Source organism: Pantherophis guttatus, chromosome 3 (genome assembly GCF_059756535.1).
Source record: "Pantherophis guttatus breed Tessera chromosome 3, ASM5975653v1, whole genome shotgun sequence".
NCBI classification, from domain to species: Eukaryota; Metazoa; Chordata; class Lepidosauria; order Squamata; family Colubridae; genus Pantherophis; species Pantherophis guttatus.
This window is the reverse complement of record NC_142065.1, coordinates 28,817,238-28,843,022: the sequence shown is the minus strand read 5'-3', so window position 1 is coordinate 28,843,022 and position 25,785 is coordinate 28,817,238. Positions and strand designations below refer to the sequence as shown.

Genomic DNA, 25,785 nt, shown 5'->3' with positions numbered 1-25,785 from the left:
TGGAACTGGTCTGACAAGGCAGCAGCTGTTCCGGGTTGCCAATTTGGCCTCTGCGCCTTGCTTTTTCACCCTCTGAAAGCTCCATTGAGAGGCTGCCTTTGCAAAGAGAAGCTCCTTTGCAAACAGAGCTTTTGGAGATTTTGGAGGCTGCAAAGGCAACTTCTCAAATGGAGCTTTTGGAGGCTGTTTGAGAGGCTCTCCATTTGAGAGGACATGTGAAGGCCGAAGGCTGTTTTCTCTTTGTAGATATAGCCAATCATACCAGCACATTATTTTGGGTTTTTTGTATCCAGAAAGGGGTAAAAATGGGAATTTACTGCTGGTTTCTGCCTGTTCAGACAGGAAAAGGATAGCAATAATCATGTTTGTTTACTCATTTCTACTAAGAACATGACTTCATGTTGTGAAATGTGTCATTCCTTACAGTATCCTCATTCCAAATGGTGTATAAAAATATGCTGGCAAAACATATGAGCGCTCTTGCAAAATATTAAATTCCATTTAATAGGAACACTTGTAATTGAAGGATAAATTTTCCAAAGATGGGAAAAATAATCAGTGCCATTGATACCTCTTTTATATAAATTCTCATACCAGTCATCAACTTGGAAATGGAAAACCTATTCTGGGAGGATACCTCCAGTAGTTTTCCATAAATTACCATGAAAATAGGAAGCTTGAGAAAAGTCTTTCTTTCTTTCTTTCTTTCTTTCTTTCTTTCTTTCTTTCTTTCTTTCTTTCTTTCTTTCTTTCTTCCTTTCTTTCTTTCTCTCTCTCTCTTTTTCTTTTTTCTTTCTTTCTCTCTTTCTCTTTCTCTTTCTTTCTTTCTCTCTCTCTTTTTTCTTTCTTTCTTTCTCTTTCTTTCTCTTTTTCTTTCTTTCTTTCTTTCTCTCTCCCTTTTCTTTTTTCTTTCTTTCTCTTTCTTTCTTTCTCTTTTTCTTTCTTTCTTCCTTTCTCTCTCTCTCTCTCTTTCTTTTTCTTTTCTTTTCTTTCCTTTCCTTTCCTTAATTAATTAATTAATTAATTAATTTTAATTTCATCAGTGATCAGATTTTGATAGATCAATTACAAAGTCATTTCAATATTTAAATCAATAAACAAAAACAAAAAGTGGGGAAAAATCAAGTTACTATACTTTAAAATTATTTTTAAATTCCTGTATATTATGTTAAACGCATGTATATTAGGCTCAGAGTTGGCTTAGGTTGAGTTGATTTATAAATCTCCTAAAATAGGTGAGCAAATGAATAAAGAATCAGGAGCACAAATATGAATATAGCATCACAGAGTTGGAAGGGACCATTTAGCTCTGTGTTGCCCAGTCATGGGCACATAGGTATGTGGATTTCAAAATTCATTACTAGGAATTCTCAAAGATTAGTCCACATTTCTAGAAGTTGCCAAAATTAGGAAATACTGATTTTGGCCATTAAGTTCTCACTTAGGGCAGGAATCCAAATCGAAACATTCATAAAAGATGGTTCTCCAGTCTCTGTTCAAATGTTATACAGTTTCCTTCTTGAGCAGGGGATTGGACTAGAAGACCTCTGAAGTCTTCTTCTCCATATTTTATTCTGTTACCCAAACATAACTATCTCCCTTGGCAATTGCTTCAACTTGTGAACTTGTATTCTATTCTTTCGCCCACCACTAAATTTAATAGCAATCTGCTATTGTATTTCCAATCATGCACACACGCACGCTATCATTCTGTGTTCTGCACTCTGTCGACCAGCTTCATGTACTTGAAAAATGCAATCATATCCTCTTCATTTGCCTTTTTTCTAGATCAAATATACCTATATACCTATTTGATCTAGATATACAACAGGAGCCTGGTGGTGCAGTGGACTAAACTACTGTTAAAGTAGTATTTAGCTGCCAGTTGCCTGCAAGGTCAATTCTCACCAGGCTCAAGGTTGACTCAGCCTTCCATCCTTCCGAGGTAGGTAAAATGAGGACCCGGTTTGTGGGGGCAATAAGCTGACTTTGTATAAAATGGAGCACCGCTTGGGAGGGCCAAAAGCCCTACTAAGCAGGTATATACAAAAAGTATGAAGGCTATTGCTTAAAAGCATTGTAAGCCGCTCTGAGTCTCTGGAGAAGGGCAGCATATAAATCAAACTAATAAAAATTTTGCCAATCTCTTCTTACAACTTAATTTGCAGTCCCCTCATCACTTTTTAAAAACCATCTTTGCATCATTTTCTGAAACGTTCTTAAACCATGGTGCTCACAACTGGACACAATAACTAAAGTTATAGCCCCTGAAGTGCATGAATGAGTAGAAATATAGTTTACATGTTCAAGAAGCTATAATGTTACTGATACACCTTAAAGTTCCATGTAACTTTGAACAGCTGTGTCCCATCGCTGATTCAAATTTAACTTCTGATCAACTACAACTCCAAGATTTTTCTTATTGTTTCCAAGACAGATTTTTCTCATCTGTACATTTCATTTCTTTTTCCCAAGCAGAGAACTTTATATTTGCCTTTATTACATTTCATTATATTATTTTCAGTGCATGTCTCTAATCTATCAACAGCATTTTGAATTTTGTTTCTGGTTCGAGATGAGTATTTCTTAAATTGTTCAAGACTATGGAACAACAAACCATTTTTATGAGAAACACTCCTTTTTCCTTTTAAAAAGAAAATAATAAATATTCCAATTAAACAGATTTTAGTAATGGTATTTATTTTCCATTACATTTAATGCATTAATTATACATTTATGGGATATAGGAGCTTGCTTATGACAGTATATTTCATCAGCATCTGGACTGAGATCTGGCAAAGAAACCACAGAGCTGGCATAACATGCAGCCTAGTTCTATATTTTGGACTTGGTTGTCGTGCGTGTTGAAAATCACTTTTATAAATATATGTTGAAAGAAAAGATATAGCCTTGAATATATTTTCCTTTAAACAATGATGTACTTCATGTACTTTCATCCAAAAGAATATATCACAGCACATCTGTACAAATTGTTTCAATCTGAGGACTGATCTCCAAAATCTCTTCCTTCATGGATTCTTTTCAAATGGATCACTGGTGTTTTCTTTCAACTGGTTTGTGGAGCAATGCTGTTTTGCAGAATACAGTTTAAGAATACAATTTAGCCTAAATTCAGCTAAAGAGGTTGTAGAAAAAAATGCTTTTAAAAGGCTCTGACGATCCCAGCTGAGCCGTGCAATCATCAGAGGCTTTTTTTTTTTTTTTTTTACTTTTAAAAGCATTTTTTCGGCTGAAGAAAAAATGATTTTAAAAGTAAAAAAAAAAGCCTCTGATGATTGCATGGCTCAGCTGGGCATGGAGGGGGTGGGGGCAGGGATTTTTGCTACCAGTTCTCCGAACCACCTGCCGCCATCGTTACCGGATCAGGTGATCCGGTCCAAACCAGAAGCATTTCACCCTTGAATTTAGGGCAGAATGCTGGCCTAAAGCATGAGCTAATTTGCTGATCTTCTGTCATTTGCAAACCTGATGCACATTCCTTTCAACAGTGAGTGAATGAATGCCAGTCTAAAACTTTCAGCCAGTGGCACCACAGTTTACTGCTTTGAGGAATAGAGATGTCAATGTTATAAATGATATTTTCTCTACGTCAGCCTCTTTTTATGAGGCTGTCAGTCTCTAGTATTGAATTTCATTATGCCAGCCTGCTTTTGGTGCCTTTGCTAACTAGCTAATGTATAGTGTTACAAACCACGATGCTACTACAATTTAGTCCCATCCACAGGTGACTGATCTCTTTCAATATTCTCTTACCAACCAGGGCTCTATTAAAGCCATTAATTAGGAAATTCTTCCCAGATGCAAATGTTCCCAATAAACTGCCTCCTAGCATCTATAAATCCCAGTGAAAGAAAAGAGAAGGGAAAAGTGAATATTTGTCAATCCTATGCCATGCCTGTATAGAAAAATAAAAAGAGACTTTAAACAGTTTTTGAAAGTGTATTTTTAAGTTGGAGTAAGACACCTTTTACATCCATAGATCTTTTGCTAGATAATTTGCAGGAAAACTTTAAAATGATTGTCCTTTTTCTTATTCTGCCTTAAAAAGATACAGGCAAATATTTCATGAGTGTGTTGTGGTAAAACTCAAAACTTAACAGTGTTAGGGTTAGCGTAATCAGACTGAAGAAGCTATTTTGATTAATCATGAAACAAAAAAAAGAGAAAAGTTCAGTTATGATGACTCAACTTCCAGACAGTCTAAGACTGGGGTCTCCAACCTTGGCAACTTTAAGTCTTATGGACTTCAATTTCCAGAATTCCTCAGCCAGCTTTGCTGGCTGAGGAATTCTGTGAGTTGAAGTCCACAGGTCTTAAAGTTGCCAAGGTTGGAGACCCTTGGTCTAAGAGATATTGCTCCAGTAGAAATTCTTACCTATCCTTACTTACTCTCTTGCTCCCAAAGAGCATATCCACAGCAAAGAGCATCCATGGGGTTCAAATATTTTCTTCTTATGGATTTTCTTCTTGTGAATTTGCATTTGTGGATTTCACAACTCCACAAATCCATGGAATCACTATGAAAATTTTAAACACATTTGTAACAGCTGTGTGTGTGTGTGTGTGTGTGTGTGTGTGTGTGAGAGAGAGAGAGAGAGAGAGAGAGAGAGAGAGAGAGAGAGAGAGAGAGAGAAAGTGTTAGGGAGAGAGAACCCACTACTGTAGCACTGTACTTCTGGAATAATGGCTGGTTCCTCTTTAAACTGGAACAATATGACACACAACAGGCCAGAGCCAAATACAATCCAGATTATGCTGGCAGTGTGCCCAGTCTTTAAACAATTTAATTATAGAACTGCTTCAGATAAATGTTGGGTAAAATTTGCTAGTGTGTGGTAGATGCCTATGAAATGCAAGCCAACCGCAGACAATCTACAATACTGAGCAAGATTTAACATGAAGCTAGATGTAAGGAAGGGTATAGAGCTAAGACCCAAGGTTTATATTCTAAAAACCTGTCTCTGAATCTCTTGGGAACTACTAATGATCAGTATAGCCAACTATATTGATCAACAAGGTAACTTGATATAAAGTATCCTACTATGAGATGGCAACATCCTGAGCTTTCTCCTCCTTTTCATGTTTCTTGCATTCTCCTAGAAGTATCCAGAACAGACCTGGGATTGTTCCAGTAGCTGCAGGGGCAGAGGTGGGATAGAAATGTATTCAGGCAGAGGCTGGAGTGAATGGACAGTGGCTTTTCTATGCCATTCAAAGAAATAAATGTTGAATGGGGTTTCTTCTGTCAAAGTTAATGAACAATGATCAATATACAGTAATAATCATATTCCAGTCAATTTACAAGGAATGAAGGCTCTGCAAAGTGTTCAAAAGAGATGCTTTGCAAAACAGGTGAGCATGACCAAAGCACTCCTCCTCAAAGCATAAAAATAACCATAGAAGTTGGAAGAGTGCTTTGGATGCTTTTTTCTGATTCTGGGCATGCAGATCAGCTTTTCTTGGCTAGCAGTCCAAATGGAAGAATTATCTGGCCTTTCAAGCAGCCAAGTCTTCCAAAGGATTTTTTTTTAAATCAATGGACCTGTGGGAATATGATAAAATCCAGCAGCTGTGGCCACATCAATTCAGTCAAAGCAAAGTAAGGAAGGGGCTTGCCCATAACTGTGCTTGTATAGGGAACACATGTGTTTCAACAGTCTCTAACCCATCACTCAGGGCTGTGTGCAGCCCTTGAAGTAGAAAAGGATGTACAGCCAAGAATCAAAGAGCAGAGAGGGGAAAGAAAATAAGGGAGGAAAATTCCATCTCCCCTTGTAACTGCTTGCATTTCTATTATGAGAATTTCTGTCACTTCAACTTTTGCAAATTCTAAGGTGATTTTTCAGGTCCATTCCCATACTTAAGTTCTAAACCGAAGCCTAATCTCCTGAGGGACCTCCTGCTGCAGACCATAATCAATAAGAAAACAATCAACTTGTTAAAACAAATACAGAGGCTAAAGGGCAAGGTCAGTGGCCACAGCAAACCTTGTTCCTTCCCAAATCACCTGCCAGTTCTTCTAAACTTTCTGAGCTCTGCTTCTTCAACTAGTGGGTGGTGTTTGATTGATTTCTTTGCGTTTGGAGTCTGTAGGTTAGTAAATTGTTGACACCCAGGGCTGCATGTATGTTCAGCACTGCAGGGGCTGGTCAGTCTCCAGTCAGCTAAATTTTCCTTTTTAGACCCTTTCCTCTTAACTGGGAGAAAAATGCTGCCTGTTTGTTTAAGTGAGATATTCATGTACCCCTGGAGCTCCAGGTCATTGTAAATGTAACTTAACTCCTGGGTTTCCTGTTAAAGAAAGAGAGGATATGTGGTGGGGGGTGGTGAGGGAGAGGGATATACTTCTGAGATGTCTGTGATGTGCTGCCAATGTTTAAAGAAGATTCAATTTTCTGAACGAGGGCTCCAGTGGCGATAGAGAATTAGGGCCTATTTCTGTTCCATTAAAGTCAATAGGAGATTTACCTTTGACTTAAAAGCTTGTGGCAGCCCAGCAGTCAGGTCAAAGTAATGGAAAGGTTCTAAGAATGGAGACAGGATTTCAGCTTGTTACAGAGTAAAACAAGGATTACAGAGAGATTTATACTAGATCTTAGTTTGAGTGAATTGTTAAAGACGGGGACTGACCCAGGTCAAACATGAGGAGTGATGGGGACAGATACATCTCACTGTAGCTGAAGATCCAGCCCCAGCTGTGGGGCTACTGTGGACCAAAATGCATGCATGTACCTACCATGATGCCCCTCTACTTTCTTTTGGCAATTTTTTTTAAAATTTTAAATAACTTTCAAAACAAAGATGGCTAACCGCAAAGAAAAGCACTAGCTTCCAGAACAATTTTAATTGTTTGTTTACTTATTTGATTTGCCTCTCCCTTTTTTTCCTAGTCAAGCAATCATGCTAGCTAATAAAATATAACACAGAAGTATAAATATAAAATATACTTTATAAATAAATAGACCAAAATAATCTTGTAGCTGAAAGCCTGTTGGAATAATGCATTGTCTGAGAGTGAAGACCAAATATAACTGCCAAAGAAAGGCTAACAATGAAGCCCTCTTAACAACCAGAGAGATTTATAACACCAAATAGACAGATCTTAAACTATTTAGGGCTTTAAAAATTGCCATATTGAGTTTTTCCTGGTAAAGAACTGGTAATTGATGCAGAAATTTCAGAAAGATATCATATGATTCTATTTTGTACCAATTAGCAGCCTAGCAGTTGCTTTTCATATCACCAATAACTTCCAGACACTTTTGAAGAGTGGTCCCATCTTGGATGCATTGTAGTAGTCAAAACAGAATATAATCAAGGTGTAGATGGCTTCTGCCAAATCTAACCAGCTCTGAAAGTGACAAAGCTGGTACACAAGATTGTGCAAAGTTTTCCTCATGTAACCACCAGCTGCCAATACACTGATTGTTCAGGATCAAGGACCTCTCCTATATCTCAAACCTGCTCTTTTAGAAGGTGTATAACCCTGTACTTAATAGATTGAGCTTCAATCTCCAACTTCAATTTTGATTATTTTCCCTCATCCAGCCCATGATCACATTAGGCAAAATCGAAACAACATCCATTATTTCCTTGGAATTAGAGAGTAAAAATGAAACAGTTCGGTGTTATTACTTCAAAATTCTGAATGACTTCCCCCAGCAATTTTATACAGATGTTGAACAGAATATGGAACAAAACAGAACACCAGACCTTGTATATCAGTGGTTTCAAACACTAGCCCGGCCTTATCTACCAATACAGGTAAAGATAAAAGACTGGAACTACTGTAAAATAATACCGTAAATCCCCAGTTGTGCAATATGCAGTCAAATTTCTCAGAAATTGTACATTTGAGAATGGGATATTTTTGTTCCTGTGTCTGAGAAAGTTTTCTTACTGCCTCTGTGAGGCAGGTAAGAATATATCTGAATATATGTCTTTCTCTCCAAGAGTTTACCAATCAACCAGATCGAGCAGAATTGGCATGCTGCAGATTCCATCAGCCAAAGAGTGTCACTGTCAGGGACTTGAAGGGGAGCTTTTTCTGCAGCGGCCCCTGCTCTATAGAACGTTCTCCCTTGGGAGATTAGAATGCCCCAACTCTATTAGCCTTTTGTAAGGTCCTAAAAACTTGGCTATATTCCTGCAGCTGGAGTGCTGAATGTTTTACAATACAATACAGCCTGTTTCCTGGCTGTATTGCTAACTGGGCAAGTATTTTTTTTTCTTTTTTGCTACTATGTTTATTTAATTGGGATGTTTAACATGTTTTTAAAAATGTTTTGTTTTCAGTATTTTAATTGCAATATATTTTTTGAGCTGTAAGCTGCTCAGAATCATTTGCTGAGATGGGCAGCTTTAGAAATTGAATAAATATTATTTTGTACATCTCAAGGCAACGTGCATCCCTACTTGATGGAGAAGACTTCCTTAACCACAGGGACAGTCCTATTCTGAGATCATTTCATTAGCCAGGAAGTGTCGAACCCAAAAGAATGCAAAAAGGCCAGGGAAGGCAATTCATCCCAGTGACCTCTTGAGACAGAACTGAATTACTTTGCTTGAAACAAATGCTTCCCTATCTTGAATATTTTTGCTGGAGCTGATCTAGAGAGTATAGAAAAGAAATGATAACTTGTTCTGTGAACAGAGGAGATGGAGAAGTAAGCATTCCTGGCTGCCACCTCTGCCAGGGAATCAGAGTTCAAATGGGTCTCACTCTATACACTATCTGACTCATCCTGAGACTGGAGACCAGATTGTATGCCACACAGTTCTTACGCTACCCTGATGCCCTCAGTACAGTGGGGGAAGCTACCCTGTCATTTCTTTTTGAAGTAAGATTCAGCTGTCAATTCAGCTGACTTTGTCAGTACAATGAAGCTAAGATGTTGGGTATGAGGATTGAAGAACCTCTTTTTGTCCTCTGCCTTGGGAGAGCAAATGTCTGCTGAAAAACAACTTTGCTGGAAACTACGTGATGTTAACAGAGGATGCTATAAGTATAAAGCTAGTGATATTAGTAACATCTGCTGTGTTGCTCAACTGAATATTTAAGAATGTACCTTATTCAAATCGATCTGTCTTTACTTCCCTTTTGAATTAAAGAAAGGATACATTACAATTCCACACTAAATTTTGCTTTGCAAATCTGCTTGTTCCAAGTATTTGTGCATTAAAGACTCCTACTATAACTAGAGAAGGAAGCAACTAACCCGTAGTTAAACAATGCTGATTACCAATCAGTTGGTTCAGTTTCAAAGCCCAGCCTTTACTACCTAAGCTTATAAGTTTAGAGCAGGCATCCTTGATGAATTCGACATGCCAGAAATGGATTGCTAGGAATGGGTCACCCACAAGGCAAGCCACAGTTTTCATGTTCGCTTTAATGGTCCAGTAACTGGCAAAAAAGGGACTGCACAGTCATCTAATTAACTTTAAGCAAATGTGATCCATATTTATGTTGTGATTGCAGCACAGAAGTGAATAACCATTTCTAGATAAAACAAAATTTAGAAAACAATAAACAAAACATTCAAATGTTGTTGGGAAGGCATTACATAAGGCTGTCTTCTCTGTTTAAACAGCTTTCATTTTCTCATCTTACAATCCTTAAAAATATCAAGACTTCATGCAACATTTTGGGTTTGGCTGGTAATTTGTTCACAATTGGCTCAGAGTTACCTTTCCCTGCCAACTGATCTTGTCAAGCCAATTCCATTGAAAAGGAGGGAACAAATGGTGGGAAGGGATGGTTGGCTTAAGGCCAAAAGTCTTTCAAATGTCAGAAGCCTCCTTTCCCACTAGATCAGATGGGAATTAGTGTGATATGACTCTTCTTCCAACTCATTCAACAAAGAAATTTCCATATATATGAATATCAGCAACAAAGAAAAGCCCTGAATACACTCTAGAGCATTAAAACATATTTCCATTTATTGGGGATTTTTTTTTTCTTGAGGAACAGAAGACACTATGGGGAAGGGGTTCTGAGAAGAATTATTGATAAGGCTTCTCAAAAAACTGTCAAAAGGTAGGAAAGCATAATAACCTAATTTTGGTTTAAGTGAGATTCTTATTTTGCCAACAATATGCATCACAGCCTATTTCCATATTATTTTACCACTAGTCCCCCAAATAACTAGAAACAAATTTGAATGCCAATATTGCCTGCCTGATGTTTTCTGGGCCAGAAGCAAACAGTGTTATCCTTGTTTAATACTTGGAATAAAAATCTATCAGGGAACCAGTAGGCTATATGCTAGACTGAGAATCTGGAGGGGCGGGAAATCATAGAAGGAAATATTAGCAAATCATTTTCATATAACTGAGAGGAAAACTATATGGAGGTATCCATGCAACTAACAGGAGCTGACCTTGACTTGAAGGATATTTTACTTCATACTTGACATCGTTGGAACTGATAACCAATAGCAAACATTTGATAAAATGTGCTATTTAAGCTTATTTCGTCTATGTTTTCTGGCCAGAAACTCTGAATTTACTTCCCTACCCCTTCTCAGTATAAAGTAAAACTTTTGTAGAGTTCTAGATTCAAAGCTAGAACTTGATTTGGGTGTGCATGATGCTCATATACCAACTGACAGGAATACCTTTAAGCAGTGGATGTGAATCCTTGGGAAAGTTGCATTTGGTTTTCCCTTAACCTTTGGTGCTTGAGAAGACACTGAGTAGAAATAATTTTGATGCAATTGTAGCCACAAATAAAAATACCCAATAGCACTTTTCTGGTTTTTTTTTTTTTTTTTTTTTTTTTTTGGCCATTAAACAATTCTGATCCTGGAAAGGGTGGTTTTTTTCTTTTTTTAAATAGAGCTAAAAATCAACTCTTTCAGTTCCCACAAGGCAGTTCCTCAGCTTTTCCTCATCGCAAAAGCAATGGCATTTTAAAAAAGCCAGCACAGTAAGTTCAGGCCACTAACAAGATTTGTGTTATTGCAAACATACGAGCTGTGGTTTTGCCCCCTCCTATCTGCTAAGAGGAAAGGAGAAACCACTTTTGATGTGTTTCAAACTCTGTTGTTTATTTTTCGTCATCCAGCTACCAAAAAGGTATCATTATTTTATTTTATTTGTAAGCTTGGCTCTAACATCTTTGCAGTAACAAGTACATACAACAAACTCCAGGAAAAATGTCCTTGGCTGTCTCCTTCCCTTACTTCCTGTTATGGATATATGAATATTTAGTAAGTTCATATGTGGAACTACAAGCCATTTTTTTACCCTTTTCCCATCCCTCAAGTCCATAAAGAGGCTAATGTACACATTTCCCAGGTTATAGACACACGGTTTGTAGGCTCTTTGGGAAAAATCACAGGAAACAGATGGGAAATGTCTCCCCCCAACCTGATTCTAATGCAACTATGTCTATTGCTGTTAAATAAAAGCAGTGATGTTTTTTTTAAAAAAAAACTAGAATTACCAGAGAAGAAGGAGTTAAACCTTGCCTTCATTGTTCAGGTGATCACGTTAGAAATGTGGAAAATCAGGTGAGGCTTCAGAAATTGTAGTAACCTTATTTTGGGTTCATGCATCTTTATTTGCTCAACTTCTTTCTCCAAATTCCCACCCATATGGCACCATTTCCAGTACACATGTGTATGACTTCCAGATATGGTTTACAAAAGTTCAATGACCTAATCAATCTCAAGCAAGCTTGCTTGATCAAGCAAGCAAGGTCAAAAGCATAGGGGCTGAGATCAGAATGTTCTATTACAATAACAATGCACAGTTTGCCACCACTTGTCTTTCTGGTTTTCTTTGTTATTAATAGCTTCTCTAAAATCTGTAATAAACTTCTCTGATGAAGAAATACATCCTTAAATATCTTCCTAAGCCTTCCTGTTCCAGTATCGGTCTCAATAAAACCTGATAGTGAGTCAAGAGCATGATCATCAGCTCAACTCATTACAAAAATGCAGTTGATCTCATCTTCCTTTATGGAATTCTTTAAAAATCTACAATATCATATCTGAAGTGTGCAAATTAGCAACTTTGGAATCAGCATGGGAATTCTCACCGTAGCTCCTTCTAGCTGAGTCTTTTCTAGACATTTAGACAATTGCAGTTTATATATGGCCATAAGTCCTCATCTCCTCAAATGTGTATTTTCTTGAGCTATACAATTGCTGAGTAGCCAACAGTGTAATAAGAGTCCCACATTGCATTCAAAACCTGTTTCCTGCTTTGGATCTAAACACTGAATATCTTAGAGTACTCCCAAAACCTTTGGCCAACCCTATCAGCCGTTTTTATTCCTGCCTTTTACTGTTTCTTGTTTGCTGTAAATAAGCATAAATCCCAATGTAGATTTCTCAAACATCTGTCTGAATTTATAGGAATGTGACTAATTAATTAAAATTGTTTTATAATCAGGACCGATTTTCAAATTTAGCTCACTTGTATTTTGGTAAAGCCAAAGATGTACTTAGTGGCCAAAATGAAAACATATGTGACTCTTTCACACTGTGACCACTAATACTTATGTTTATTTGCTATGACTCTACACAATTTTTAAACTAGAGAACAGAGAGGTCACAGCCCTATTCTCTTAGAAACTCTGTCTGACCTTTCTGGGATTGGGAACCACAAACTGTTACTCACTAAATCATTTTCTCATTTTGGTAACATCAAGTTGTCAGAGTGGAACCTTTGGTCCTCTAGAAAAGCCTTAGGAGGTCTAAGGATTTAAACTGGATTCTGTGATACAATAGAAATGCAAAAAAGAAGGTATAATAATGTCTGGGTGCATCTTCACATCAATTGAGAAATAATGCAATGAATGTCAGCATTTCAGTAGAAAGTTGAGTGATTAGCCTTCTCTATTAACCCCTAAAATCCACTTCAGAGGCTTTGGAACATGTTTGTTGGGTCACAGGAGACCGAAAAGAGAAGAAGAGGAGGCCAAAGTCCCGTATTGTGCAAACCTAGAAGTTAGATTTAATTTTTGAGCATTTTTCAATAAAAAAACATGAAACAGCACAGAAATTGTAATTACAACCAGCACAGAAAACAAAATGCTATTGTGATCAAAATAGATAGATATCTGGACCTTATGCTTAACCCCTTTGCATATATTAGGAAACCATGGCTTAGACCAGGGGTCCACAACCCCCTGTCCATGGCCCACTACCGGGCCTTGAGCCATTTGAAACTGGGCCATGGAAGTGGTGGGTGAGTGTTCAATTCTGTTGGTGCAAGCTGCAGGGGTGCACATGAACAGGTCTATTGTACAAGCTGTGGGTACATGTGCCCACTACTCGCACAGCACTATCCTCTCTCCTCCCCCACCGCCTCCCACTGGGAAAAAAGATTCAACAGGAAACCTTATCCTGTATAATATGCTTTTACATTTGCTTTTATTCCTAAAAGTTACACACTGTTTCCATATTTAACCATTCTGCCCCTCTAAGTTACCTTCAAAATATCAATTTGCCAACAAATGTTGAGGGTCCTTGGGGGTTACAACCACGGCTTTCAAAAGCTCCAGAGAGCCCCATGGCTTCACCTTTATTACTGGATGTAGTTTAGGGGATGTGATGCAATATTTATTATATATATATACTAAAAAAAACCTATGACACAATGGGAATTCACCTCTTTTTCCACACGCATACTGTATTTAGACTTTTTCCATATGCTTACTGTATTTAGACCACACTACATGGTCCTGTCATCATTATCATCTCAGAAAAGTAGCATATGACCATTTGGATCATATGGCCAAAATAAGAAGAAAAGTGGTTCCTGGGATTTTAGGTAATTTTTTTTAAATTTAGTGGATCTGATGTATTTTGATTTTAAAATTGTAATAATTCACTGGGAACAGAAACAACTTCTGGCTTTCTGCTGGTTTCCCCATTGACTTTGTGAGGAACTGGCAAGTAGGATTGGAAATCATGATCACATGGCCACAGCTTACCATATCACTCTTCAATGGCCCTAGCTTTGCATGTGCAACTGGTCTGAAGATATTTTAAATTCTGCAGAAATAACAGATTGCAGGTTTTATACAATTCTTTAAGTTAATGGATTTGAGATATCTTGAGTCAAAAATTGTTGCACTATGATGCACCTGTTGGGCTAATTAAAAGTTACAAACAAACAACAGGCAGAAGATATTTCTTTTTATTACAGACAATATTTAGTGATACATGTCTCAGGACTATCTATTTTGCTCATAAACATTTAAAATCCCTATGCCAAAACATCTGGCAAACAACTGTTCTCATGCTCATCTCTGACAATCTTAAAATGCTCCTACGCTGTTCATCTAACCCCTACTCCTCCACAACTTTCATTCAATAGTTCTTATTGGTTCCTGGATTCTATTTGAACAGCTCCATCATTTTACTGGAGTGAACACATTAGAGAATGATTATGCAATTATTAGCCTTTCCCCCCATTTGTTAAGAAAAGACAAGTCTCATTACTAACTGTGATATTTAGAATGAGAAAATCCTATGCTCAGTCTCAGTGGGACTAAATACTTCAATACTGAGACAAATCCTGGCTCTAGTATTTGAATTTCTTTTTAACTCTTGAGGTTGACTCAGCCTTCCATCCTTCTGAGCTTGGTAAAATGAGGAGACAAATTGTTGGGGTCAATATGCTGAGAGACTGCTGTAAAGTAACACAGAGCAGTATATACAGTAATTCTGTGTGCTATTGCTCTTTTTATAATGCCTGTCCTCTAGAATGAGGCTCCCTTTGAGACCTGGGTGTCTCCCTCCTTGATATCCTAAATTGCCTTAAAGACCTGGCTCTTCTCCCTGGCTTTGGGCTAGAGTGGTTCATGTATAATATATTGCTGTTAACTGGATCTGCCATCTTATTTGCTTTGCAGACTATTTGGATTATAGCTAGATTTGGATTATAGACATAGATGATAGATAGATAGATAGATAGATAGATAGATAGATAGATAGATAGATAGATAGATAGATAGATAGATAGACAGACAGACAGACAGATAGATAGATAGATAGATAGATAGATAGATAGATGGATGGATGGATGTTGCTCCTCTCTGGGAGGAGATTTTGAAGTATTTCTAGCAGGACTACCAGATTCTGTAACAGCTTTGTTCCCTATGTCATCTGACTGATAAACTCGCAAGATTCTTTTTTCTCGCCATGTACATGTATACATCCGGACTAGACTGTGTTGTTTCTCTTTGTCATATAACATATGTGGTTATATGCATACTTTTGTATTAATTTATTTTGTCATGTTTATGTAGTGCATATTGGAGGTCCTTTTGAGAGCTGAATGCAACGAAATTTCATTTTAATGTAAGACAATTACCGGTAGTGTAAATTTAAAGTGACAATAAAGTTATTCTAAGTTATTCTAAGTCTATGATAAATAGATTGATGATACATAGATCATCAAGGTTAGGAATGAGTGCCTGTGAATCAGGCATTATATGCTAAATGAGGTGATGTCATAAAGTTGCATGATCAGTAATATCTGCTCATGATACTATCATATTTAATGTTGTTTTCATTCTATTTTAATACAAATTGGATGTAATAAGTGCTATAGATTAACCCTGCCCTTCTTTTTATATGCCATCTTGGTGACATTTGTGAAAATACATTGTATAAATATATACTGTATATAAATATAAATGAATGAAAAAATATGTATAAAGCCCACAAATAAGATACAATTAAATAAATGTGTGTGATTTATAAAGGAGCATGTTTGTTTTAAAAGGGGACGTTTACTGCCAAAACTATCTGCAAAACTTTTTTTAGTCATTTTTTAGCTATGGGATTATTTTGTTCCTGTAATTTAGGGGTAGCATTTTCATAACAGCTGAAATGCAGCTAATATTTGGCAACAATCATGAGGGATGCTTTTATGTTAATTGCACAGCATGTGCTAGCTCAGAACATTTTGTCAAGTCTTGCCAGAAATGTAAAGATCCATTTCAACTCTGGGGGACCTCTGCCATAACACAGTTTAAGCAGGTAACAGCACTTAGCTGACCTAACCTGGATTCTGAAGTTAAACACATTTTGGCCAGATTAGTACATCCAAAACTACTAGAGAATCCCAGTGCTATAGAACAGACAGGGGAGTCAAAATAATGTTCTGGAAGAAGGCAATAGGAAAACATTTCAAGCAGTTGCCAAAAATATGCTTGGACATGTCATCAAGGCCTCCAAGAATTCAGCTCAACTGGAAAGAGACTATACCTTTAAGTTTAGCCATAATAAAAAATTTTAAATGTTAATTTAAATAATGAAAATAATCTATAGCAAAGTGATAAGAGGGAAGATACTTTGAACATTTTAAAAATACATAAACAAAAAAAAAGTGAAAAATGCTTTGTTCTTTATACCTTGAAGAAGATATCATTTGGTTATAATCTTCCCTGCAGTGCAAAATAGACTATATTTTATAAATAATTATATAATACCGTGTTTCCCCGAAAATAAGACCCTGTCTTATATTTTTTTTAAACCCTGAAATAAGTGGTTGGCCTTATTGCCATGCACTCAAAAGCCCAATTGGGCTTATTATCAGGGGATGTCTTATTTTGGGGAAAACAGGGTATATATAATTGTTTTGTATAGATAATTGTATAATATATTATATTATACATATATCCACACACATTATATATATGTATGTGTGTGTGTGTGTGTGTAATATATAAAGTAGTATGTATTTACTAATTATAGGAATACATATATATATATATATATATATATACACACACACACACACACACACACACACACACATACATACATACACTCATGAAACTATAAATCTCCTTTATTCTTCTTAAAAATAAATTTCTTTTTTTATGCCATGCATAAATAAGTAAATGTTGATCTCTTTTCCTCGCCCGTAGATACACACACACACACACACACACACACACACACTATATCGGATGTATCTTTGTGCATATATACATTCGTGCATGCATGTTTTTCTCAGGATCATGTACTAAATATATGCATGCTCCATTTGTTTAACATGGGCTGAAGTTTGAGACTTTTTGTGGTTTCCTCAAGTTTTGCAAGAATGCCACAAATAAATCTCTGTTCAGCCCCTGGGACAGCAACAAAATGACTAACTTCTCCAGTGGAAAAAGGAGATAAAGAATAAGATTGTTTTTTTCAACATGTTGAATTTATGCTTCGAAGAGAGAATGGGGAAAAAAAGTTCACCTATCAGATTATTCCTAATGCATTCAAAAAAGGTCATTCAAAATTGTCTGCCCCTCAACTAAAAATATTTTAATAAATATTGAATACACCTTTTAAAGGGTTCCAACTTGGCATGAGCTGAATGTTGTAAGGGGCTGGTGACAGAATCAAACTGAGGATGAGTATTGACTGGGTATGAATCCAATTCCTTAGAGAAGAGGCTAGTCGGGGAAAAAAAATAATATTTCAGTCATTCAAAATGATTTTAAAATTATTTGACAGCTTAAATATATGAGTATAGTTAAATTTTGGGACACTCCCTTCATTTAATAATATTATGCCCCAGCTAAGGTCAATTATATTATTATATGTACAGTCATGTCAATATAACTATATAAAAAGCATAGCTATAAGATGCACCACAGCCAAACATTGATTACCTCCCCAAAAGCACCCTTTCAACAGTTAGAAATTAATAACAGAAGTAGACCTTCTGCTTATTCTAAAAATATTGTATGAAGCAAATGCTGTGTCAAAAAAAGAGAAATTGGAAAACGATCCAATACCATTTCTCATTCCCACAGATCTGCCCAAAAGGAGAGGAGAGAAGACAAATCAGATGTTAAGCAGTTAGGAGAAGCCCTTGGAGAAGACAGATTCGTGGTCTGCAATAGGGGACATACATTAGCTTACTGAACTTTCTCAATGAACTTCTTCATCACCATGGACATCTCTTGAAGGCCAACGGAGATACCAAGTTGTTGGAAATAAATAAATAAATCCCCAAATTTAGTGAGACCACAGTAACTAAGTCTTTACTGTCAATTACTTGAAAATAAACACTACTCATTGTTAGCTAAACTCAACTAAATTGGTCATGATGAATTACATCAAATCAACATCTTAATGTTGGCATCACTTGGAAATCAAGTAATGGTGCCTTTATAAGCAACATCTTTTATTTTCTTCTTTATTCCCATCACTGCCCACATCCTGTTTTGTTTGCTTAATACCCAGTTTGGAAATTTCTGTAATATGTGCATACTTCTTCATTAATTGACTTGTTTATTACAGTTCTGTTTTATTTTCACAACAATCATATGTGGTAAATTAAGCTGAAAGCTGGTAATCAGCCCAATGACTTGCAGTAAAGCTTCCCTGGGATGAAATTAAATTGGAATGAATTCAGGTTTCCTGACTCCTAGCCCAGCCCTGTTACTGCTCACACTTTTTGTTATTCTTTGCAGCCCAATGGAACGTTGGAGATAAATTACATTAAGGGACTCCAGACTCTGACTCTCATCAGCAGAATAAACTCTGAAAACTAAACAGAATGGATTTAAATTGGGTATGCAGGAAAAGCCAAAGAAAGTCTTAATGGAAAATGGTGTGGAATGGAGTAGGGTCTCCAGAGAAGATTCCCCCCCCCTTTGAATGACCCTATAATCCCTTGCATTCCGTTGGGGCGACTGAATGGAGCTTGAGAATTTACTGGCCAGATACCCTTCCTGACACCTCTGCAGAGTTCATAGTAGACAAATACTCATTATGCCCAGAGAGAGAAATATCTGCTGCTACCTAGGATCAAACTCACAGCCTCCTGAATGTGAGACAAGATCTCCACCATGGTTAGGTTACCATGCTGCTCATATTCCAGAAAAGAATAAATCCAGAAAAATAATCCCAATGTTCTCTGGGAGAGACAGTTGGGGAAGCAGTTCATAATGCTGCTGAGGGCTGCATTCTAAGACTTTCTCCTTTTCCTCCCTTATGATCAAGGCTAGACCGTATGCATCCCATCCTGTGCTTCCCAATGTATGTATATGTAAATAAAACAGAGACGCAACACAATGAAAACAGAAAGACACAGTACAGAAGCAATAGAGATGCAAACATCTTAATTAGTTCCTGGGGTAAAAGGTGCATAGCCGGATGCATATCAGATTACTTTATTATATGAGAGAAAATATAGATTGTTCTTTTCCCCTGTTGGCAGAAGTAAAGCATTTGATAAGCCATTTTTTATGTTTTTTTAACCTTATAGGTAGTCCTCACTTAGTAACCACTCCTTCAAAGACATTTTGAGGTTATGAGAGCAAAGAAAAAGGAAATTTACAACCAGTCTCTAAAGTTGTGGCCATTGCAGCTCACACACACACACACATACTTCAGTTATATGATTGTGATTTGGGTGCTTGGTAATTGGCATGCATTTATGAGGATTGCAACGCCATTTGCAACTTTCACAGATGGGTTCTCACAAGCAAAATCTATAGGGAAGCAAGCACAAAGTTATAAGTCATGCTCACATGACATCATGTGTAAATACTGCAGAAGATTTGTTAGTGAACACAACTAGAACTGATAAACTGAGTTTGTAAATTGGGCATTGACACATGACATTTTGCTCTGCAAGTTCATCAGCCCCACATCTGACCAGGCCCAATACATTATTATTAGTGCCAAATATAGGCAGTGAATATAACTGATACTCATTTTGTCCTCCTATTTTCCCCAGAACAATCCTGTGAGGTAGGTTGGACTGAGAGAGACTAACTGGCTCCAAGTTACCAAGCTGGGTTCATGCATTAAAGAGGCCTACAACTGACAGTCTCCTGGTTTCTAGGCCATCATCTAAACTATTACACCAAATTGGCCCTCTGATATCATAATTGGTGTAGATGTACATGGGATTTTAAAGATGTTGACATTTTCTTAACAAAGATAATTTTTAACTGATAACAATAGAATATTGAAGGTGTTAATTTTGCCATTTTGCTAACTTACATGATTAACAGTGGTTATTAATAGGGAAGGGAAATTTATTTATTTATTTATTTATTGGTTCAATTTATATGCTGCCCTTCTCCAGAGACTCAGGGCGGCTTACAATGCATTAAGAAATAGCCTTCATACTTTTGTATATACCTGCTTAGTAGGGCTTTCGCCCCCCCCAGCAGTGTTCTTTTTTATACAAAGTCACCTTATTGCCCCCACAATCCGAGTCCTCATTTTACCTACCTCAAAAGGATGGAAGACTGAGTCAACCTTGAGCCTGGTGAGATTCAAACTTGCAGTAATTGCAGGCAGCTGGTGCTAATTAACAGCACTTTAGTCTGCTGCGCCACCAAGGCTCTTGGAAATGAGTCGTGCATTTATATTGAACAACAACAACAAATGAATCCAAAAAGTGAACTGGAGAAACAAAGTCATTTCCTACTTTTTGAATTGACTACATGCACATGCATTATGGATCTATTAGAATAATCCAAGAAACAAGATTTATGGAAGAGAAGGAGCTACAGTTTTGCAGTGTCCTTTTCTCAAAGTCATTGACACTGACATATCTACACAGAGAAGAGTGTTTATGTCTGCAGATACATTTTCAATTAATTTTCAGAAAGTTGCAGTTGCACATCAGTCACAGGGGATTATAATAAGATAAATACAGCATACAAGGATATATGGAATGTTTAAGGTGCAGTTCACAGACCCTGGAATTGGGATAATATGTCTTGTAATTTTCCAAGGATGAAAAATCTCAAAGTGTTTGTGCCAGAAAAAGCTAAGGGTAGGGTGAGATCAATGTTGCCTCCAAGAAATCTTATGGTGTCCTAGTCCTTTTCTTCAATCTGAAACCTAGAGGAAAGGTAGATTAGTTTAACAGCTGCCCTATGTTGTCTTCTCCTTCTCCCACTTTCCAATTAGAAAGAAAGAAAAAAAGAAAGCTAGTAAATCTGAAAGAAGAAAAAATGATAAACATTTTCATTCTATTCACTTACATCATTGGATCTTGGTGGTATGCAGTGTTCCTTTGTTCAGTCTTCTAATACAGCATAAGCAGTAAACATTGAGTTTATTGACTGGAGGAGAATTATGGCTTTACATTGTTTTAGAGTTCATCTGGGATTTCAGAGAAAGTCTCTCTCATTTTGGGGTTAGCATCCTTGCAGTCTTATAGAAATGAATTAAAATGTTAATCCTTGTTGAAACAGCAATGGCCAAGCCTTACTTTAAAGACTCTCTAAAAGCTAGACCTAAGCAGCTTTTTAAAGACCTTAAAAATCAATGGTTGGCATTCCTTGAAAATTAGGCATGTTGGAATGTGATCTTGTTTTGATATTCTAAAGAGTTGAAAGGTTAGGGACTGCATATCAGAGTTACATTCTTTTTGGCTTGTTTAATATTCGTAAATGTTAAGATTAAATAAAATGGGGAGGAGAGAGATTACATTAATCCACCCCAATTATTTCTTATTTGGTTATATTCATTTTTAAAATAGAATCTCAGTGGAAGCTCAGTCAGTATGTATTGGCAAATAAAATGTTTCCCACTTTTGAAGGCTAACTTCCCACATTACCACCACTGCTATATTCTCAAGAGGAAAACACATTTTCATGAGAAAATATATATATTCCCCACCCCATTCCCCCCAATGCTTGCTCTGGGTTTTAAAATCAGGTAATATTTCTCAGAGTGTGGTCTGAGAACTAGACTTGCCTGCCCACCAGTTCCTTCCTGGTGGTCCCCTAAATATTTCCTTTGGGGATAAGAAATAAACGGATGAAGTTGAACAAGGGACTGTTTTTCTTTCTAGAATCAAAAAGTCATCTCATGTGTAAGAAGGCATTTTTTGACAGCTGGACAGCCACCAGCTATTGTTATCAGTCATTGTTAACATCTGGATATTTCCTCATTATCTGCTAAAACAGCTTTCTTCTAGTTGGTTTATATCAGAATTTCTAGACTACAAATTCCTGACGGTATGGTGGTGAATTGATTGGGAGTCCAGCTGAGACAGACAAGATTAGAAGATCATTTTAAAAACTTATGTTAACAAAGGTTTCACATTGTGTTGTGACATGGTTAGGACTGTGATAGGAGGTCACCAGAAAATTCCAGGGCTGTAGCTACAGTGGGAAATACCGAAAACATCCTAGATGGGGCAATAAAAGGTACTTCCATATTGTTGTACTTAGACATGCCTATGGAGTCACTAGGATTTGAAGAGTATTTTACCTTTCTAGGCTAATACTAACTCACAAACAAAATTTCATGTGTACCAGTATACCAGGCAATGGCTTTCTTGAAAAAATTTGGACTTCCCATTCCACCAATTAAAAAAAAATATTATTTTAATCAGGATAATGTTTATTGTGAAAGATGTGCTTTGGTTCCCCATAAATTCCTTGACTTTCTGTAAATTCAGAAAATAAAATATTGTGTGGTTTCAGTTACCAATCTTATCAGGTGCCCTTCTCTTAAATGTGTATTTTATTCTTGGCTACACTTACCATGGCAGCCATTTTGTAGGACTGTCCATAATATGGTCTCAACATTCTCAATGTGCTTCACAGTTTCCCAAACATCGAGAAATTGCATTAAGCCACAATGTGGTTTGCATGCTTTTTAGCTTTTACAATCTCCATTCCTGTTGTCTCTCTTAACTGTGTTCCTTCACTCTATATTCATATTGTAGAATCAGCTAGTTATTAGCTGCTATTGTATTGCATTTCTGCTATCAATTTGGCAGGGAAAAGTCTACAATAGAAATGGTATAGGAAAATCAAGATTACAAATGACTATTCTACACGTGTTGTAAATCTGCCTTCCAGATTTAGTTGTAGGGTATTTAATCACACTACCACAGATAATATGGCAGGTTCTACCTTCCATCTCTATTCAAGGACCATTCTTCAAACTATGAACAATTTGGCAGTGGAATGAGTTGCCCTTCTCTTACTGGATATATTTAAGGAGAGGTGAAACATTCACCCATCTGGGATACTTTGATTTGGGCTCCTTCACTGAGGAAAGGTCTTGATGGTCTAAAGCAGTACTTCTCAGCCTTGGCAACTTTAAGCTGCTGGACTGCATCTGTTGGCTGGCAAATGGCAGGAGTTGAAGGCCACACATCTTAAGGTTCTTGAGATTGGGAAACTGATCTAAAGACCTCCTTCCAATTCAAAAACAGTCTCCGAGTTAGGAATATATATTTGCCAGATTAGCTGACTGCCTTAATAAGTGTATAGGAAGGGCTCCTTATTCAAATGAGCAACATTTACTAGTTTTTACAGTTGTGAAATACATGGAATCAACTATAGCTGCAATATTACATAACAAAATCCAGAACAGAAATATTGCACTAAAATTTAGAAGCATCTTTTTCTCACAACTTGGAAAAAAATATCTGTTATTGCCAATGAATAGAGCAATGGGTAAATATCTTAGTATTGCTTTATTAAAATTTAGGTCATCAGCAGGGTTTAGCTTAAATTAGCCTTTGGCCTGCCAAGTTGTCATCCTTTGTTTAGATGCATCCAGCCAAAGTTCATTTATTTCCTTGCAAAACAATAACCAGCTCTGCTTCTGGATTATGCATATTGCTAAAAAGTAACACCCTCCCAGATGGTGTGTGTGTGTGGCATGGTGTGGTGTGGTGTGGTGTGCTGTGGTGTATGTGTGTGTGTGTGTAAGTATGTATGATTTCGCTATTAACAGGGGTTTCATTAAGTCAACTGTTCTGTCAGTTGAAACCCCTGACCAAAACTGAAAGAAGGAGAAATGAAAGAAATGATGAGAGGAAAAATTCCATTTCTTCTTAAATTGAGTGGAAACATCTTCAGGAAAATTAAAGCAAAAGCTGAGAAGAGCAGAAGGGGAGGGGGGAGCAGGAGAAAGGGGGAGGGAAATGACAGCTAAAACCCCTTTCTCTCTTTTGTTTTCAATCTTCCTTCCAACATGCTCCTGGTAAAATCATTACAAAGGCCGTTTATTTTTAAAATTGAAAGATTGGGAAGAGTCATAATGAGATATTATGTGTAAAAAGTTGCACATAAATTTCCTCCTGTCATATTTTGGGCTCAGTTAACGCATCCCTTTGGCAGGCCAGAGGGAAACTGATCACTTTAGTATAGATTGTTTGCACGCTGGTAATATTGCCGAAGGATTGAGCTACTGGGTGGCTGACTTGGCTACATGCTGATTTAGAAATTAACTGGGCTTTTATTGGCCACAGTAAATTGTGTGCGTATATATATATATATATATATATATATATATATATATATATATATATATATATATATATATATATATATATATATAAAATGGTTGAAACTAGGTTCTGTTCTTTTTCAAAAGATACCCTTATATTATTGTTTTTTTTGTGTTTTTTTTTTTTGCTGTTATTCTTGTCTACTTTCAGCTTGGAGATGGTTGTCAAAGACATACAGCACTGCCAAACATATTTTTCAGCAATGGTTCATTTCTTTTGAGATATATTAAGTTGACATTTCCCCATATAATAACTCTGATAGGCTGTTCTTGTCCTACAAGAGCTATTTTAAATGCATATGTGTTATATAGTTCCAGCAGTAATGATTTTCTATAGGCTGCCAAACATTCAAAGGCGGTATTTATCTGAAAGGTTGTCTGACAGTCAGATCATGTATTTTTAAAATGGAAGGCAGACATGGAAAAAAATTAGCAGTGAATCTAAGCAGCACTTGTTCAGTCTTATTAAACTCTTGATCTCCATTTTAAGAAGAGTCAGCCTTATTCATTCTGCTCTAGAAGCCTACAAACAGGATAAATGTACATCTAATTTCAAGTTCATGTTCCCTAAAAACTGATCTCAAGAGACTTGTTGCTTCTGATGTTGCAGCTGGGTCAACCTTGTCCTCCATAAATTTGTTCATTTGCCATTCAAGTTCTGGTGATATGTTTTGCAATAGGCTCAAATTCAAATTATACAGAGGGACAGTAACAGGATATGAAAATTCCAGCAGTTGTTCCAGATTGATGAAACTACTGATTTAATCTATTTAATTGTAATTTTTAGCAGATATACCCTATATGTTTATAAAACTAGCTTGGTAAGTTATTTCCAAAATCTGTTCGTCAATACTATCTAAATTTTCATATTTTCACTTGTCAAGCAATAATTTATTTAAGTGATCTTATTAGTAAGTGATTTTTTTTTTTTTTGAGTGCAGGACTATAGTTGGAAAATGCAAAATAAGGAGCAATTGCCAGCAAAATGGGGATGCGAGGAAAACATCTGAAACACCAAATCAGCCATCCCTAATTTGATGACATCCAGATGTTTATAAAATACACCTTCTAGAATCCCTTTGCATGTGCTATATTAAAGAAAGCTATGAATAAAGTGATAAGGTCTAGTGGAAAGATGAAAAGGAAACCCATTTGCACAATTGCAAACCTTTATTCAAGTCAAAATCTGGCTGTACCTGGAATGTATTTTCATGTTTTGCAAAGAATTAAGAGCTAAAAGTGTATTGGATGTTGGTAACTTCTGGAATGAAAGTAATGCCGTTTATGGCTCTACCAGACTAATTCTGCACAGGAGAATTTGCAGTCATACTTATCAAGAGCTAAAGCAGAAGGACACCCACCCCCAAAACATATTGTTTTCAGCAACCCTGCTGTTCTAGAGGAAGCCCAAAAACTTGTAACACTTGGCTGGAAGGTCTTTGGGGTTTACCTCTTTTATATTTATTTAGGTAAAATCCTCACTATTATACAAGGTCGTGGTTTGGTTTGATTG

The 25,785-nt window shown here is 36.7% G+C and overlaps 1 long non-coding RNA gene across 2 annotated transcripts in view; it reads right to left on the bottom strand.

Annotated features, from left to right (window-relative positions):
- LOC148114532 (uncharacterized) overlaps window positions 1-21,195 on the bottom strand; it is a 39,751-nt gene extending 18,556 nt beyond the window's left edge. The window contains exon 1 of one of the 2 annotated variants that reach the window (XR_015732994.1): window positions 20,999-21,195. This is a non-coding gene — a long non-coding RNA (uncharacterized LOC148114532). Of the gene's footprint in view, window positions 1-4,410; window positions 4,509-20,998 lie in introns of those variants that run through there. The other variant, XR_015732995.1, reaches the window with a different exon arrangement.
- Window positions 21,196-25,785: the final 4,590 nt, after the last annotated feature.